At 37.3% G+C, this 15,803-nt stretch overlaps 1 protein-coding gene across 1 annotated transcript in view; it reads right to left on the bottom strand.

Moving 5' to 3' along the window:
• The window catches only part of il1rapl2 (interleukin 1 receptor accessory protein-like 2), a 155,056-nt gene extending 142,039 nt beyond the window's left edge, over positions 1-13,017 (bottom strand). Inside the window, 1 exon segment of the mRNA XM_056769842.1 lies at positions 12,635-13,017. The gene's annotated coding sequence lies outside the window, so the exon portion shown is untranslated.
• Positions 13,018-15,803: the final 2,786 nt, after the last annotated feature.

Raw genomic sequence — 15,803 nt, 5'->3', positions numbered from 1 at the left:
AAGGGCAAAATAAAGCCCCGCCCTAAACATTTTTCTAATTTCAAAAGCCGTTATCATGTACGTCACGATACGGAAAAGAAGTCAATCGCAACATCTGTTCCGTGGTGACTTAATCCCTTTATAATGCATGATACATAAAGGCTTTAAGTGTTTCTCAACATTGTATTTTATGACAATTAAATGTGCAGTAATTTGCTCTTCGGCTGGCAGGGTTTTGAGATGAAGAGGCTTCTCTTATTCAGTGGCTAAGTCTGAAGGATTGTTTCTGGAGGAGAAACCATATAAACCACATCTAAGAAGAAGAGGCTGAATTTTTAGACATGTCGCTGCTGCGAAACCTGTGCTTGTCCACTGCACTTCATCCAAAGTGTGCTAATGCTGCGATGCCAGACAGCTTCTCCAACCTGGAAGAGAGGCTGATGACTCAAGACACACTGGAACAGTGTCAGACCTGTGAATTTATATACACCTCCTGGCAGAAAAGCCTCTGCAGTGTGAATCTCATGAGAAACTCTGCCTGTCCACCCAAGCGTGGATGATATATGTTCAAACATTTGACAAATATGATACATGAGATATAAATGATGCAATATTTAGTTATTGTTATCGATATATTGATAACTGTTTCTATTGTTTTGTAGACTTCACATGAGAATAAGTTCTGTTAGTGTGCAACTAGTGTGATTTTGTTTCACAAACAAGAAATTTATAAAATGTATTATTAAAAACAACTGTGACTATAATGGATTATGCACTTTGAGATGTTATATTATAGTTGAAATGCAGCACCTAAAATATAAAATAAAAAGTTATATAATATCCCATGTGACATCCTAATAGAAGTATTTCCTTGTAATAAAAGAAATAATCATCAATTATTAAAGCTAATGCAGTTTAATGACAGGTTTATGTTAGCTGTTGATTAAAGCTCAATCCGTTGTGATATGTAAAGTGAAGATATTGAAATTGTGAGACACAAAATGCTGATGTGAACCTTTGCAGACCCATTGTTCTGTAGACAAAACGCTTAAATTCTTTTCTGGTTTTGTTGCTGTTTTGTTATGTTTAAGGGGTGTAAGATGAGGAGGAAGAGAGGCGCGAGCACGAGGAGGAAGAGCAACACCCTAACACCGTGTCTACACTGGAACCACGACAAAATACATTAGAAACGCATTGGAACCCATTATCATTTCATATATTGTCCACACTGGATGCGGCGCGGCGCCACAAACCCATTAAGAACAAGCAGGTTGTTATGTCACATCCGCTGTCACGTCCGGTGTTAACACGGTGTAAGACAGTCATTACATGTATGAAAAACAATAGACATTTATTTATCTGAATCTATACCTCTGGATGCTGTGTTCATGTAGTGTCTAATAAATGCACAATTTTGGGGTGATTGTTTGATTTTGCCAGAAGAGTCAAAGGTTTTGTGAATATTTTTGAAGGTTTCATTTTATGTGTTAAATGTTGTAGAAATGGTCAAACTGTAAAATAGTCAAAAGAATCTTAGTATGTCCCAAAGATAGCATTTGTTAAGTGAATTTCACTTATTTAACACAAAAACTGTATATTCTTTGAATGATGTCACTTCATTAAAGCTCAAAAATGAAATATTACCCTATAATTAAAGAAATGTAAAGAGAGACGGATACGCTCTAAACTTTATAACTTACCAATGCCAACATGTAAAAGAACACAAATTAGTAATGAGAAAAAATGTAGAATCAGTAGCTTGCTAGTATTGAACAGTACGTCTAAAATGAGAGGAGAAAAAATTACTCTCTTAATGAAGGAAAACACTGTGCCCAAAAATGTAGGTGCATTTTTGTGACTTTGTCAAAATAGAAACAACATATGCCACACATAAGCAATAATTGCCGGCAAGTCTCCGGCAGAGTTTAGCTGAATCAGCAGTTTGTGTGCTTCACAATTCTGAGATTTATGTCAGAGGTGTCGTTCAAAACCTAGCTGTACATTTATACATTTGGCAGATGCTTTCATTTTGAATGACTTAAAGTGTGTTGAAGGTGTACAGTTTGTCAGATGTGTTTCACTGGGAATCAAACCCATGACCCTTGAGCTGTTTAAACAACGCTTAACCAGTTGAGCTACAGGAACATAAACCACATGTCTGGTGGCACTGGACTGAATGGACGGATGAAGCAGTGGCAGAACTTTATTTTATATAACAGAGTTTTGACTACTTGAACATGTTTCGGTCAGAAATAATTCCTGTATTTACATATGAGTTATTCCACAGTTTAAAAAAAGTTTTAATGAGTAAAATGTTCTTAACACCATTCGAGCATCCAGCCGGACTATACTCATGGCATGAACTGGTCAATCTACACAATCTGCTCCATGCACAAGTTTGGAATCCTCAATCAACCAAACCTGCACGTCTTTAGCAGGAAACTGGAGTAAACACAAGGATAACATGCTTCCCGTTCCAGCCGGGGCTCGGCCCGGGGACCTTCTTGCTATGAGGAAACGTGCCAACCCCGGAGCCACTGTGCCAACCCGCATATTGCAAACGTTTGGAAACCCCTGGTGTATGATAAACAAGCTGGATTTATCGAGTATGCAGGGGAAGCAGATGGAAAAGTAATAAGGTTATTTCTTAGGTCACATACATTGCCAAAATAAAGCAGGCTATGTTTGTCAAAAAAGAACAAATATATAATAACCTTTCAATATTAGTCTTGAACTATACAGTTCATGAAACTATAGTTAATTTGAGACGAGTATTGCATCAAATACAATTGTGATTTTCGATAATCTTGCAGTTGACAATAATAAAAACAAGATAGAAAAGATATTTCAACTGTTTTATATATATTTTTAATTCATTTTAAATTAATTTTTGCTTATGCTTTTCCTTTTAGGGACGTTGGGGTCAAACACATATTTTATGCTCTAGTTCTTTATTTTATTTGTAGACTTTATAAGCACACTTTTCGTTTTACACACAATTTTAGATGTTAATGTCCGTTAATACACACCTTCTGAAGGTTTCATTTGATTTTGTTTATATACCCTGATGTCATTTCAAACATGTACGACCTTCCTTCTGCAAAACACAAAAAGGGACATTTTGAGGAATGTTGATAACCAAACAACTTCCGAGAGAATCGGATCCATGTTAAAGTTTAAAAGTAAACTCCAAAGATAACAAGAAACCAGTAAATCAATATGAACAGAACAATGTTAAACATCTCCAGGGACATGAAACAACAACAGACAAAAGACAACTGACACACAAGGGTTATAACTATACACTTGACAAGGAAAACTTCCAGACAAGAACAACAACAAAGGACTACAAAACACGGGACAGGAAGTAGCAAACACAGGTAACACAGCAGGAGAACACGGGCTGGATCATGACACATTGTATGGACCCAAAACCACTGACATTTCCCAAAATATCTTCTTTTATGTTCCGCAGAAGACAATGAATGAATTATGCAATCATTTTTATTTTTGAATGTCTCTACAACAGCATGTTTGATCAAATATAATTTGCACTGTAGAAAATCAAATGTAATTAAAACTCAATGTGAAATATCTCCCACAAGTGAAACAGACTGAACATGTCGTGGGTGAGAACATGAACAGAGGATGTCAGCAGTGATGACCTGGACACAGCTACAGAACTGTTGAACTATGAATCAACTTTTTAATGCTGGTCTTCTCGACCATGACATACAGTTAAACGCATTCTTATTTGTTATGCTAAATCTGCCCTCAAAGTGGTTTAAAAGACAAAACCTCACAACTTCATTTTTGAAATGTGCAAACATCTCACTTTAACAATATAACATAGTTTTATGAAATAACTGAATCAATACAAATATGTATAGATTTCTTTGGCTGCGAATGTTGACGGCCTACATGACTGTGTGGCTTTTCGACATTTCGCCAGCGAGAAGTATATTTACTACCCCACTACGACCAGCGGAGACACATTGCTCACATACGCTCAATAATATATAAATATATTTTGGCAAAGGGTGCACAAAAAGCACTTTTGAGTTAAACCTTGGCCTTCGTATGTGTTCAGGCACAGATTTTCTTTACAGAATGACAAGGCCAACGACCGACCCGGCATGCATAATACAGCGTTTCCACTCATTTTCACAGATCATCTTGCATCATTGTGTGTTTGTGAAATGTTTTAAAAACACAAACTTTTTTGTTATTTAAATGTATGTGTGTGAGGCACATAAATACATTATTTGTCTATATTTCTTATTCTTGTTTTATTTGTTTCTACAGCAAATTGACTCTCATCAATCATAACAAATAATACAAAAGTATCATTGCCTTTATGCGAGGAAAACCCTTTGAAGCATGTGTTTTCCCTCACAGTTAGAATAGCAGAATGATGCTTGTGGTTTGTGTGATATTGACTCTGTGCCACATGGAGACAGGTTATCCAGCTGTGTTTAAGTTTGGCTGTGGTGCTTCTAACAGAAAGGGGTGTCACATGCTTGTGCCAGCTCTCGGCTTCTGAGCACACGGAGTCATGTCACCACAAGTGTGCACTGGCTCTGTCATTAGCATCCAACGCTGTTGTAGAAGCCCATTGTCTTTCTCATCTTCTATCTCTTTAACCCAACAGTATCTTTCACTAGCAGCTACAGTGACTGCAGCTTTTTAACTTTTTATTTATTGTCATTTGAGACAACCTTGCATTTTGGGGGCTTTTTTGTACCGTGATGCAATTTTTCTGTAAGCTACCTATTTTATTTATTTACTTATTCAAACAAACATTCAGGTTCTCTTTTTAGACTTTGTGAGTCTTCTTACAAATGTGAACCCACACAACCCACACAAATTGTGCCATACTTACAAGAAGAGAGCGAGAGTTTTGACTCACAATTGATTTTAAAGAGATTGCAAAACATTTGCTTGTGTGAACGATAATGCATTAAGCACGCTAAGAATAATAGAATCAGTGTCTTATTTTAACTTCTTGGTATTGAATAGTAATATATGAATTAAATGTATTTATAATCTACAATGTTATTATGCTTCATTATGCTTAAATATGAGATAATTATGTTTACTGTTTGAAATAGCCTTTAGCATGATGCTTTAAATGGATTTCTGGAGCACAATTGTGAATTATTGAACACGAATTTGTTTGTTGAACACAAAATAAAATATTTTAAAGAATTTAGGAAAAACAGTTCTAGGGCACTTTTTACAACAATTTAAATGCTAGTCAATGGTGCCCTAGAAATGTCAGTTGCTAACATTCTTCCAAATATCTTTCTTTGAGTTTAACAGAAAGAAGAAATGTATACAGGTCTGGAACAATAGAGGTAAATTATGACAGAATTTTCATTTTTGGGTGAACTATCCCTTTAAAATGCTGTCTAAGTAGGCCACTAACTAGGTTTGGTATCCATTTTGTTCTCAAACTTGAGATTTTATTTGTCATACAGCAGACAAATCGTGGTCATTTTTGTCAGTTTCACAAATATTAGCACACCTCTCCCAAAAATATCCTTAAAACAAAACCCAGGGTTGGGTAAAACCTAGACAAATCCAAAAGCTTGTTTAAATAAACCTAGAAAATGTCCATTCTTGACCACGGTTTAAAACAAGCATTTGTTTGCAGTTGTAAACTTAAGCTTTAATATGTGTTTTGGAGGATACACCTTGCTTGAGGAGAGGTGTGCTAATACTTGTGAAAGTTAATTATAGAGGGAATGCAATGACAATGTCACTTTCCTACGTGAACATGTCGGGACACGCCCCCTTGAGAAAAATTGCAGCTTTCAATAGGAGAAACAAAGAATCAAGGGCTAAAACAGGCAATTTTTTTCTCGACATTACATTCGCGCAACAAATAAAGGTGTAGAAAGAAGGTAGGTAACATTATTATGGCATGTTCTCATTTTTAGGCCCCTATTTTCACGATCTAAACGCAAGTGACCTCGACGGGTTGCTAGTTAAACGACAGGAAAACGGGTCGTGCGCTCGGGCGCATGGTCTAAACGGGCTGTCCCGATTCTCTTACTGAGTAACGGGTGTTTTTTGGGTGTAATGTGCAGTAAACCAATCAGAGTCTCATCTCTCATTCCCTTTAATAGCCAGTTGCACGGAATCTTTACGGACACTTCTCCAGAGAGGAAACGGATCTGGTCGTGCGTGAGGTTTAAGCGCACGAGTAGTTCATCTTCATTGACAAGCTGGATTTTTATCTTTATGTACACAATAATAATCTTTCACATTGAAATCCATTTATTTTTTATATTTGGCATGTTTGTGCGCTTCCCTCTGTGTAATAAATATGAAGTGAAAGCGTGTTGTGGACCCGCCCAGAGGCGTATTTTCTACTAATGCTCTCTTTTTTAAACAAAAATATTTTCAGTTCCTCAAAATAGCAACGCGCCAACACTGCGCCTGTAAACACCTCTTTTTTAGACCAGCACGCCCACGGGCGCACAAATGAGCGCAAGTGCATTTGCTATTTAAGCAATGCACCGCATTGCACCGTGTGTACAATAGGGCCCCTAGAGTGTAAAGTTTTTTCTACTTACAATAAATATGAGAAATGGTTTTTAACATTATTTATACTGTAGGTTTATGATGATTTCATAACTAGTGATGCACCGATATGTAAATTTTGACAGAAAAGGATAACTGATAATTCTTGAACCGATAACAGATATATTGGCCGATACATAACAGCCAGGGGTGTGTTTACCATTTTGGGACCCTAAGCAAGTTCAAGACCTGAGGCCCCCCCACACAAACTTTTTGTATGAATTGCACAGCAGTATTGAGTACATGGAATTAATGAGACATATATACTGTACATACAAATATAAACTGGATTTATTTACGTTGAACCACATAACAGCACAAAATTCTCTACAGTTTGTTATAAGAATAAACCTTCTCCGTTTTGTGATAGAAAAGTGTCCTTTGTTTTATTCAGAATAATACAGAATAGCTACAGTATAAGAAACAAAAAGGTCCAAGTTTCTTCTTTTCATGCTTATATTCATAGCGTTGTTTTGTTATATTTGTACAAGTAGTATTAGATTTACTTTCTTTTACCTTATTTAGTTTTTGAGCACCGCTTTGAAACGTGCTCTTCATTGCATATATCTGAGTGTCTAAATCAAGCGTCAAATGATTTTACCGCCTGTAGCCTCTAGGGGGGCCCCAAGCTTGCGGGGCCCTACGCATTTGCGTAGTTTACGTATTGGTTAACACCTGCGTGCAGCTGAAGTGGTTCAACCAAAGGAAATTATTAACAATTTATTGGCAATAATTTGTCAGCCTTAATTTTATTATGAATTATCAAATGTTTTGGAGAAAAAAAGTGATATGAATAAGGATTCGGCCATATCAGTATCGACCGATAAATGGTCATTTTGAATGTTATGAGTATTGGCCGATAATCTTTCGTGTATCCCTATTCATAACCCTTTTTTTCTCCAAAACACAGAGCACATGCTACATTCTTTATCAATTCATCTTGGGAAAACCTATCAAAATCCTGTAGAAACAGCGTGGGGAAAGAGAAGGACTTCACATAGCTTGTCCCAGCATGCACTGGTCTTTACACATTGACTGCATGAGCGACTGAAGACAGCCCACACACACTCATATTTCTAAAAGAAAAGCCACACTTACTATTAGAAATGTCAATCACTTGATTAGTAGCCAGGAATGATTATAGGGCGAGCGTGGTTATTATCTCAGTCATGCCTCAAGTGATAAACACATCTGACCCTAATTACTGCTGAATTTCTTGCTGATTTTACATATTGCTAATTACAGGTCTGATGAATTATTGTTCCTTTCCACCGATCAAAATCATTTTTTATATTCTGTGGAAAATTACACGCCCCGCACATTTCAGTTTATAATTACAGTGTTTCAACTGATGTTTTCTTTTGCGTAGCACCTTAAAGCATCTTTGATTGTGAAAAAATGATGTTTTGTTGAGATTTACTTTTCATGTTAGTTGGAATGTATGTGACTGTTTTCCCAATAATTTCTCATCTCAAAGCAGAAAAGTGCTATGTTTCCCAGGAGCTCTATATGTTCTTTGAATTATTAAGTGGTCTTGGCTTCTATGTCTTGTTAAAGCATTTTCTGGAAGTATAGCACACTAAGATCTCTCTCTTCAGGTGACAGAAGTGCAGTGAAGAGTCACGCTGGCACTATTAAGCCAACTCTAATAACATCACGAAAAGGAAACCGGTCGGAGTCGGCGTGAAGATGGAGATGCACTAAATCTGTATTCCTCATAATAATGTCACTGTCCTGTCACCTCTGTGAGGTCTTTTCTAGTCTCTAGCGACAGGATTGTGACACTCTTGATCATGATGTTTGGATTCTGACTCTCTCTGTTCAAAAGCGTTGGGTTTTGGTCCTGGCGTCGGGGTTTAGTCTCTAGTATTGGTGTGAGCACATGGCTTTTGATTGTTTCTAGGTGTCATAAGCTCTTCTTCTATCACTTCTAGTTGTTCATTGTTTTTCTTTGTGGTTGGAATCCTGGCTCCTGTGCTTCACGGCATAGCAACACTGCCTCTCTGCTCTTTGTTGTAGATAATTGCAAAGTGACATAAAGCACTCTTTGCCTCAGTTAAATTAAGCTCTGCATCGAAGAGCACACAAGAACAAAATAATCAACAGTCCAATTGAGGTGGTAAGGACCTAACCACAGTCCCCCAGAAAATCATTGGTCTTTAACAATTGACGATTGGCTCTTTTTAGTGGAAGGCGAATTTCTTCACTATAGAGCAAATGTACAGAGTTGCAATTTCCCCAACTCTTAGTGATTCTTTAGCAAAGTGTTTTTACATCAACATTTTCCTTGTAATGTTCTTAAATGGAACTAAACACGTTGAACCTCCAAAAAGCACATTCATCCATCATTAACGTTTGTTATAATATATGTCTTCTAAAGTAAAATGATACAGGTTTGAAAGATTAATATTTCCAAAATTTCTTTTAGAATCAAAACTAATATTTTAAGTGGTAAAATAAACACAAAAAACAATGACATTTATTGACGTGTCATCATATTTGTTTTGATAGCCTGCTGTTGTTGGCATATTTGTAAGCGACATGTTAAGTCAGAAGTGATGCTTTGTTTTGATAATAATCTTGATATGTTTAACCGAAGAAAGGAAGTCATATACCACGGCATCTGGCATGGTGTGAGGGTGAGTAAACTATATGAGAATGTTCATTTTTTGCGTGAGTTAATTCCTTGAGGTGTGTAAAATTATTCATGGCTCATGCTTCTGTTTCAAGTTCAGGACAGCACGTATTGTTTCCTCTATATGAGCATTTCATCCGTTCAGCCGAGAGGAAAAGAGAGATTAAGAGAAAGCAGATGGAGAAGTAAGACTGATATAATTTCACAAGGAAGTGCGCATATTTGGTTTTATGTATTTTTATATAGGTGACTCTGGATGGTCAAAAACATGTTAAAAAACTAAGCTAAAAGTTAATTGAGAATACATTATTGAATTCGATATTAGTTTAAAAGTTCGCATAGAAATAATTTAAGCAATAATATAATAATAATAATCTACTGTACGCAGCTTTGCAATAATTTGGCACATTAAATTCTTCTTTTGTGTTATCTGAACTGTTTAAAGGAGTAGTTCACCTTCAAAATGAGTATTCTGTCATCATTTTCACGCCCTCTTGTCATTTCAATCCTTTTTCTACAGAAAAGAAAAGAAGATATTTTTAAAAATGTTGGTCACAGAACAGGACGGCTCTTTATTCAGTTCTATTGTGACTAATTCAAATAAATGGGGGGCTGTTAACAACATTCTTTAAAATATCTTCTTTTGTGTTCTGCTGAAGAAAGAAAGACACGCATGTTTGAAATGACAAGAGGGTGAGTAAATGATGACAGAATTTTCATTTTGAAGGTGAACTACTCCTTTAAACTACGAAATAATAAATGTGTTTTTCCCTTTAGCCCTATAGTCTTTGGTCTGCAGAAAACATGTTCATTCATAGTCTGGGCATATTCTTTCGAAACTTGGAATCTTGAACACCTGATTCTAATTTTATAGATTTGTTTATGTGTGATATTTACTGTATGTTGGGATGGACTTTTTTGTTTATTCACAGTGTAAAATGACTACACACAAAATGTCAACTGTATACATGCAATTGGTGACAGCATATCTTACGTATATCTATATTTTTAAGAAGATCACATGTTTGTTGGTTCAAGCATGTCTAAAACAAAATGCACAGGCTGTATATATACAGTATCTCATGATTCGACAACATTGTTCTCCTGTGGCACCTCATTCCATATACTTCTGACCTTCTTCATCAGTTCACATCCATACAGAGACCTTCTAAATATTTATACGGCTCTCGTTGGCTTATTTTAACAGCACACGGGCCATTTAAATGCTAAGTAGCCTCCTCTTTTTCAGTCTATTTGATTATGGCCATATGCTGATCGGTTGAGCATCCATCAAGACTGGATTTGCACTTGTGAAACTTAATTATAAATGTCAGCTTGCAAAATTCTTTCAAATAAATCTATTCATCCTCGGGTTACAGCTATTACCATGTTCAGTGGAGTGTGCGACTCGCGCAGAAAGAGCGGGCGGAAAGATGCTAGCCCTTTGTGATTTATCAGTACACAAACAACTCATTCTGCCATCCACTGTGAAGGCGTTTGCTGGCTACACAGGGTCGTCCTAATCTCCGCTTCTCGATTCCGGTCCCTAACAGTTTTTTAAACGTCTGGGGACTGAACTGTGAACCGTCGGCCTTGACCGGTCCTGCAATTTGGTTATCGCGTCCAGGAATGCGTGCGAGTAAAAGTCACCAATTTACACGAGAATCAAATTCAGCTGATTTCCACTTGGTTTTAGGTCTGGACCCCCACGCCACAAAGAAGCCCATTCAAAGCAGCAGATTAGAATTTCTTCTATGGGGAACGTGAGGGTACTCTTTCCTCTCCGAGGCCGAGGGAGCTGACGGTGATAAATGGTGGTGGCAGAGGCACAGCAGTACCCACGTGGGGTTTGGCACCATCATCTGTTTTCATTTAGCCAGAGATTTGCTGAAGAGCTCTGCGGCACTGTCGTACGGGAGATGCGTAAAGATGCTCTCCTGGCATTCACTTTGCTTCTGCTGGTTCTTCAGTCTTAAGCAGAAACATGATCTTTTCATAAGTTCCCACGCAAATTAATTTCCAGCACACTAATGAAATTCAACATTGATCACCTTTCAGTCTTTGACAAGGTTTATTATGGTAGTCATAACAAAGTGAATTCACTTTATGCATTTTAATCTGAGAGAGAGTGCTGTGACCACATACTGTATGAGCTACAATCTACAAACACATGTGGATTTTTCATACTTACAAAAATGTCCAAGTCCATTTTTTACTGCTTTCTTGTAGTCAAAAATCATTAAAGGGCAAACTTTTCACAAAAGTCTTAAACCTCACGTAATTCAGTATAATGCTTCAATGAAAGAGAAATGAAATCTGTCCGCAAGTGCTTTTCTTTACCAATCCTTCACACATTTGCACCTGAAATATGCTTGTTTTGCACACACCGTTTGTAAAGTATGGACAATATATGGTAATATGTTCAAAAGATAAAACATCAAATAATAATATAGGGAATAAACTCTCAAGGAAAGTGATGCAAAAGGGAGTTTTGTGGAGGTAGTGCAGTGCAAACTTCAAGATTGACGTGTAAACTGATGTATAAACTCACAGAAACATACAGTAGGCACAGATCTCATGCAGCAGCGATGGCCAATCTACTCTGAGACTGTTGCTGAATGCATCAAATACTGACATTTACAAATATAACCAGTGCATACTGCAGTCTGTCATTTCACCACACACAAACTGAACAACCTTACATGGATGTTATATAAAATCATGATTGTGAAGAATCTTTCTAGACTAAATGATGGGCTTCACAAATAGATTGCTGAAACATAAAAACAGTGAGCCATGAGCAGAAACTGTTATTAGTTCAATAAATTAAGTAATTAATGAATAAATGTGCAATAAGTAAATAAATAAATTAAAAGTGCTAAACAGTTGGCTTAGAAAATCTCCACGTATACAGTATCTATTGGGAAGTGTGCAAGTCTTTTTCACAAATTCACACATATGGTCCACAACCATTTAACATAGAAGGTAAATGTACCCCTACATTTAGCCATTAGTATGCCATAGTGGCCGAAACACCATATTTTCTAGTACACTTATTGAGTTTTTTAACTGCATTGCATGCTAATAAACAAGTTCCACCGTTTTACTGTATTACAGGTATGTCAGGTAATCTTAAAAAATGCATCATATCTAGATAAACATTTTAGGCTATACTCAATTTCGACCTGACTACATAAGGTACACTAACAAAAGAAATTAAGTGTACAATCAGGTTCACTTTACCATGGTAACCACGATTCATTTTTAAAGGGGATAATCCTCCCTCGCCACACGTTTCAAAAATATTCCTTAAAAATGTGTGTAACGTTAAAAACGCAATGCATGACTGAATACAAATAGTGAAGGTGTAATGATGCATAAGCAACAATGACAGCTTCTTCATGACATTGATGTCACATTTATTTAACTTACTTGATGGTGCTGAAGAGCTCGCAGCTTCCCGTGCGGATCTCTGTGATATTTCCACAAATCTGAGTCAGAGGTGCTTCATGAAGAAGTGGTTTTATAAGAGCAAAGCAAGTCCGCCGATACGAATCGACATTCAGACACTGTAAGATAGATGAAGAAGCACTTCACCAAAGTTATCTTTGCTCCTTCTCATTTATCATCTGCTCGAACTGTTTGGGAATCCGCATGTAACTTCCATCCCATCACCTTGTTTGAGCATCGCCTGGAAGAGAAGAGTTTCCCCTTCTGCGCTGTTTTGCCCTCTGAAGACTCTTCGGTCCACTGGAAGCGTCTCGCGTGTATTTCATAAAGCAGATAATCTCATCACACACACACACACACACACATGCAACTACAGGGGTTGTTCGCAACGACACACTACCACATTACACCTACAGGAATGCAGTATGCAGTATGGATGCACGAATCGTCTGTTATGTGATTCCTTTTACTGATTCGCTCGAACCGATTCGCAGAGGTTTTGTGAATCACTCGACTGTGAGGAGAACTTTAGGAGTAAACGCGAAGGGTGTTTGATGGGCTGTATCTGATTTGAGAACGAATCGTGTGTTTTATTTTGAAAATGGAGGCATATTGTTACTCTGTAAACACTTTTGAGTTTAAACGAATTGGCGAATCGAAAGCGTTCCGACGAACCGATTGGGTGAAATGTTCCGGACTTGTTCTCGGAGCTCGTGTGATGTGTGGAGTGTGCGCGCGCTGCGCACCGGAGCTGTTCTTCAGCACCACTAAAACATTTCCACTGAAGTCTTAAACACGGAGATTCCTTTTATTTACCAGTGAAGAAATACACATTAGTTTCAAAAGTATTTTTATACACATTCTGAAATATGTCATGTGTTTAAGAACTATTTGCTGATATTCTGCTGTGGTGCCTTGATGACCACATACGTCTTCCCCTTAGCGCCTCCTTGTGGTTGTATGAATGAAACGTCCGCACATTAGGACATAGTTATGATGAACATAATTAGTTAATTTAGGAAGCATACTGAAATGTGGACCTTTATACAAGTAGAAAAAGAAACAAAGTCTAGTAAAAGTAAAGTTTAGTATACATTTTTGCTGAATCTATTTAAAATACACATTTTTCGTTTCCAGTGCATTTAAGCATTTTTTTAAAGTGTTTAAAGCTCTCCTGGAACAATGCCTTCACATTCTGACTCACATATACTGTCATACAGTCTGGGCATTCATTGTATTGACAAAATTTGAACGTAAAAAAAATATTTCAGGCAGTGTGAGTAAATAACTGTTACAGTCACTTTCTCTGTATTATACACATCACTTATCAGGCATTAGATGAACATTTGCCATATGCTGCATTAGGTTTTATATTAAAAATAAGAGGAATTGAACAGAAAGCTTTGGCAAGTGTTTAAACATTAATAGCACTTTTATTGCTATTTAATGACATCCAGCTGTTGTATCTGCTACAACAGCTGTATTTTTTAAATCTCAAATTGTATGAATATGTTTGTAGTTATTTCCATATATTCTTTTCTCATATGTCTTCTACAACTTAAGTTTGAATGGTGTGAGTTTTTTTTCCTTGTTAAGTATCTAAAATAATCAACAGGTGGAAAGAGGAAGGCTAGAGGGGGCGTGACAGGTATGAAGTGAAACAAAATGAAAAGAAAATATGGTAATACACTGTTTAAGCAACATTCACTAAGTAAGTAAATAAGTAAACATTATTTAATAAGAGCTTTGTATGGAACAGGGACATTCACACACTATTGAATAAAAAATCAAGAAATGACCACAACCATGGCATTTTCATACCGAGTCCTTATACTTTGCCATCTTCCTCATGTATGTCTCTCAGTACAATCTTCCCATGGGACTTTGTAGCATGTTTCAGAAATATGTCTATTCTTAGTGACCACTGTGATCGAATCTGAGCTGTCTTCCAATGTCAACCAAAATCTGCCAGACTCCTGTTGTAGTTAGGAACTCAACTACTGTTCTTCACTGTATTTGATGTTTGACTTCCCCTTCGACAAAGGTTATGCTTTTATTTCCAATGTGGAGCTGCTTGCTATGTGAAATTTCAATGCAGATGGCATTCTCCAAAAGCAGGCTTTACAAGCGAATAGAGCTTTCCTGTTACTCAGTGGCTAGATCTTGGTGCTAGCAATGCCAATGTCATGGATTGATCTCCGATCTGGTGTTTGAAGGTTGCACTTCACCATGCATGACTCATTTTGAGACCCTTCGTTATCACAGGAGACAAATCAACAAAAAAAGAGTCACTCAGAAAGTATATCGCCAACTGAATGTTTGCCAGTAGGTTCTCGTAGGGTGTGAAGATGCACCTTCTGTTACCAGCATGTATGCCTTCATGTTATGTAGATCCAACTATCGTGCTCAATGGAATAAACATGCACAAAGTGATCCAAAATGAGCTAAAGCATTTTCATTCATCAATCAACCTGCTGGCCTGTTTCTAAAATTGTGCTACACTGTATTGCCCTCACATAGATTGGTCTGGGAATTCGTGAGAGTCTGGTTTTTGTGTTTCCTGAATTCCTGAATATACTTGTCCATAGCCTCTCTCTCTGGACCCATCAGGGAATAAAGATGACCCTTGGGCAGAGAACAGACTGCAGAAAAGTCAGTGGTCGAGTCATATGGCCGGTGAGTAGGCAGAAATGTAACCCGGTACTTGCTGAAGGCCTGGCAAAATCATAGTACTCCTCTGGGACAGTTAGATTTGCTTCCTCACCCTGCAAAACCGAAGACACAAAGCCAGTAGAATAGAACACTTGATGAGGCACATTAGATTTGTTGCCACTTCCGTGTGTCATGATGCTTGGCTTTTGGTCTTCACTCATGTCACTTTCATGTAGCATTTGTAACGTTTCTGGCTATTCATTCACTGTAAACAGGCACAGGTCTTTTTTGTCCCTTTTTGTGAGTTCCGGGGCTTTTAAACCCCTTCACAAGAGTCCGTTCATGAGCCCTCTGCTTGATTTTACAACTGGTAGATGTTCGATCGTTGTCACTGTCTCACTCCAGCATTCTACGGCTTTAGAGTTGTTTTTCTACATCCATATTTTGTCATCTTCAAATTCTTTGCTTACTCCATCCCGTTACCGACCAAAATCATTAC

This window comes from Triplophysa dalaica, chromosome 16, assembly GCF_015846415.1.
Source record: "Triplophysa dalaica isolate WHDGS20190420 chromosome 16, ASM1584641v1, whole genome shotgun sequence".
NCBI classification, from domain to species: Eukaryota; Metazoa; Chordata; class Actinopteri; order Cypriniformes; family Nemacheilidae; genus Triplophysa; species Triplophysa dalaica.
The sequence above is the reverse complement of the archived record's forward strand: the minus strand, read 5'-3'. Positions and strand labels throughout refer to the sequence as shown.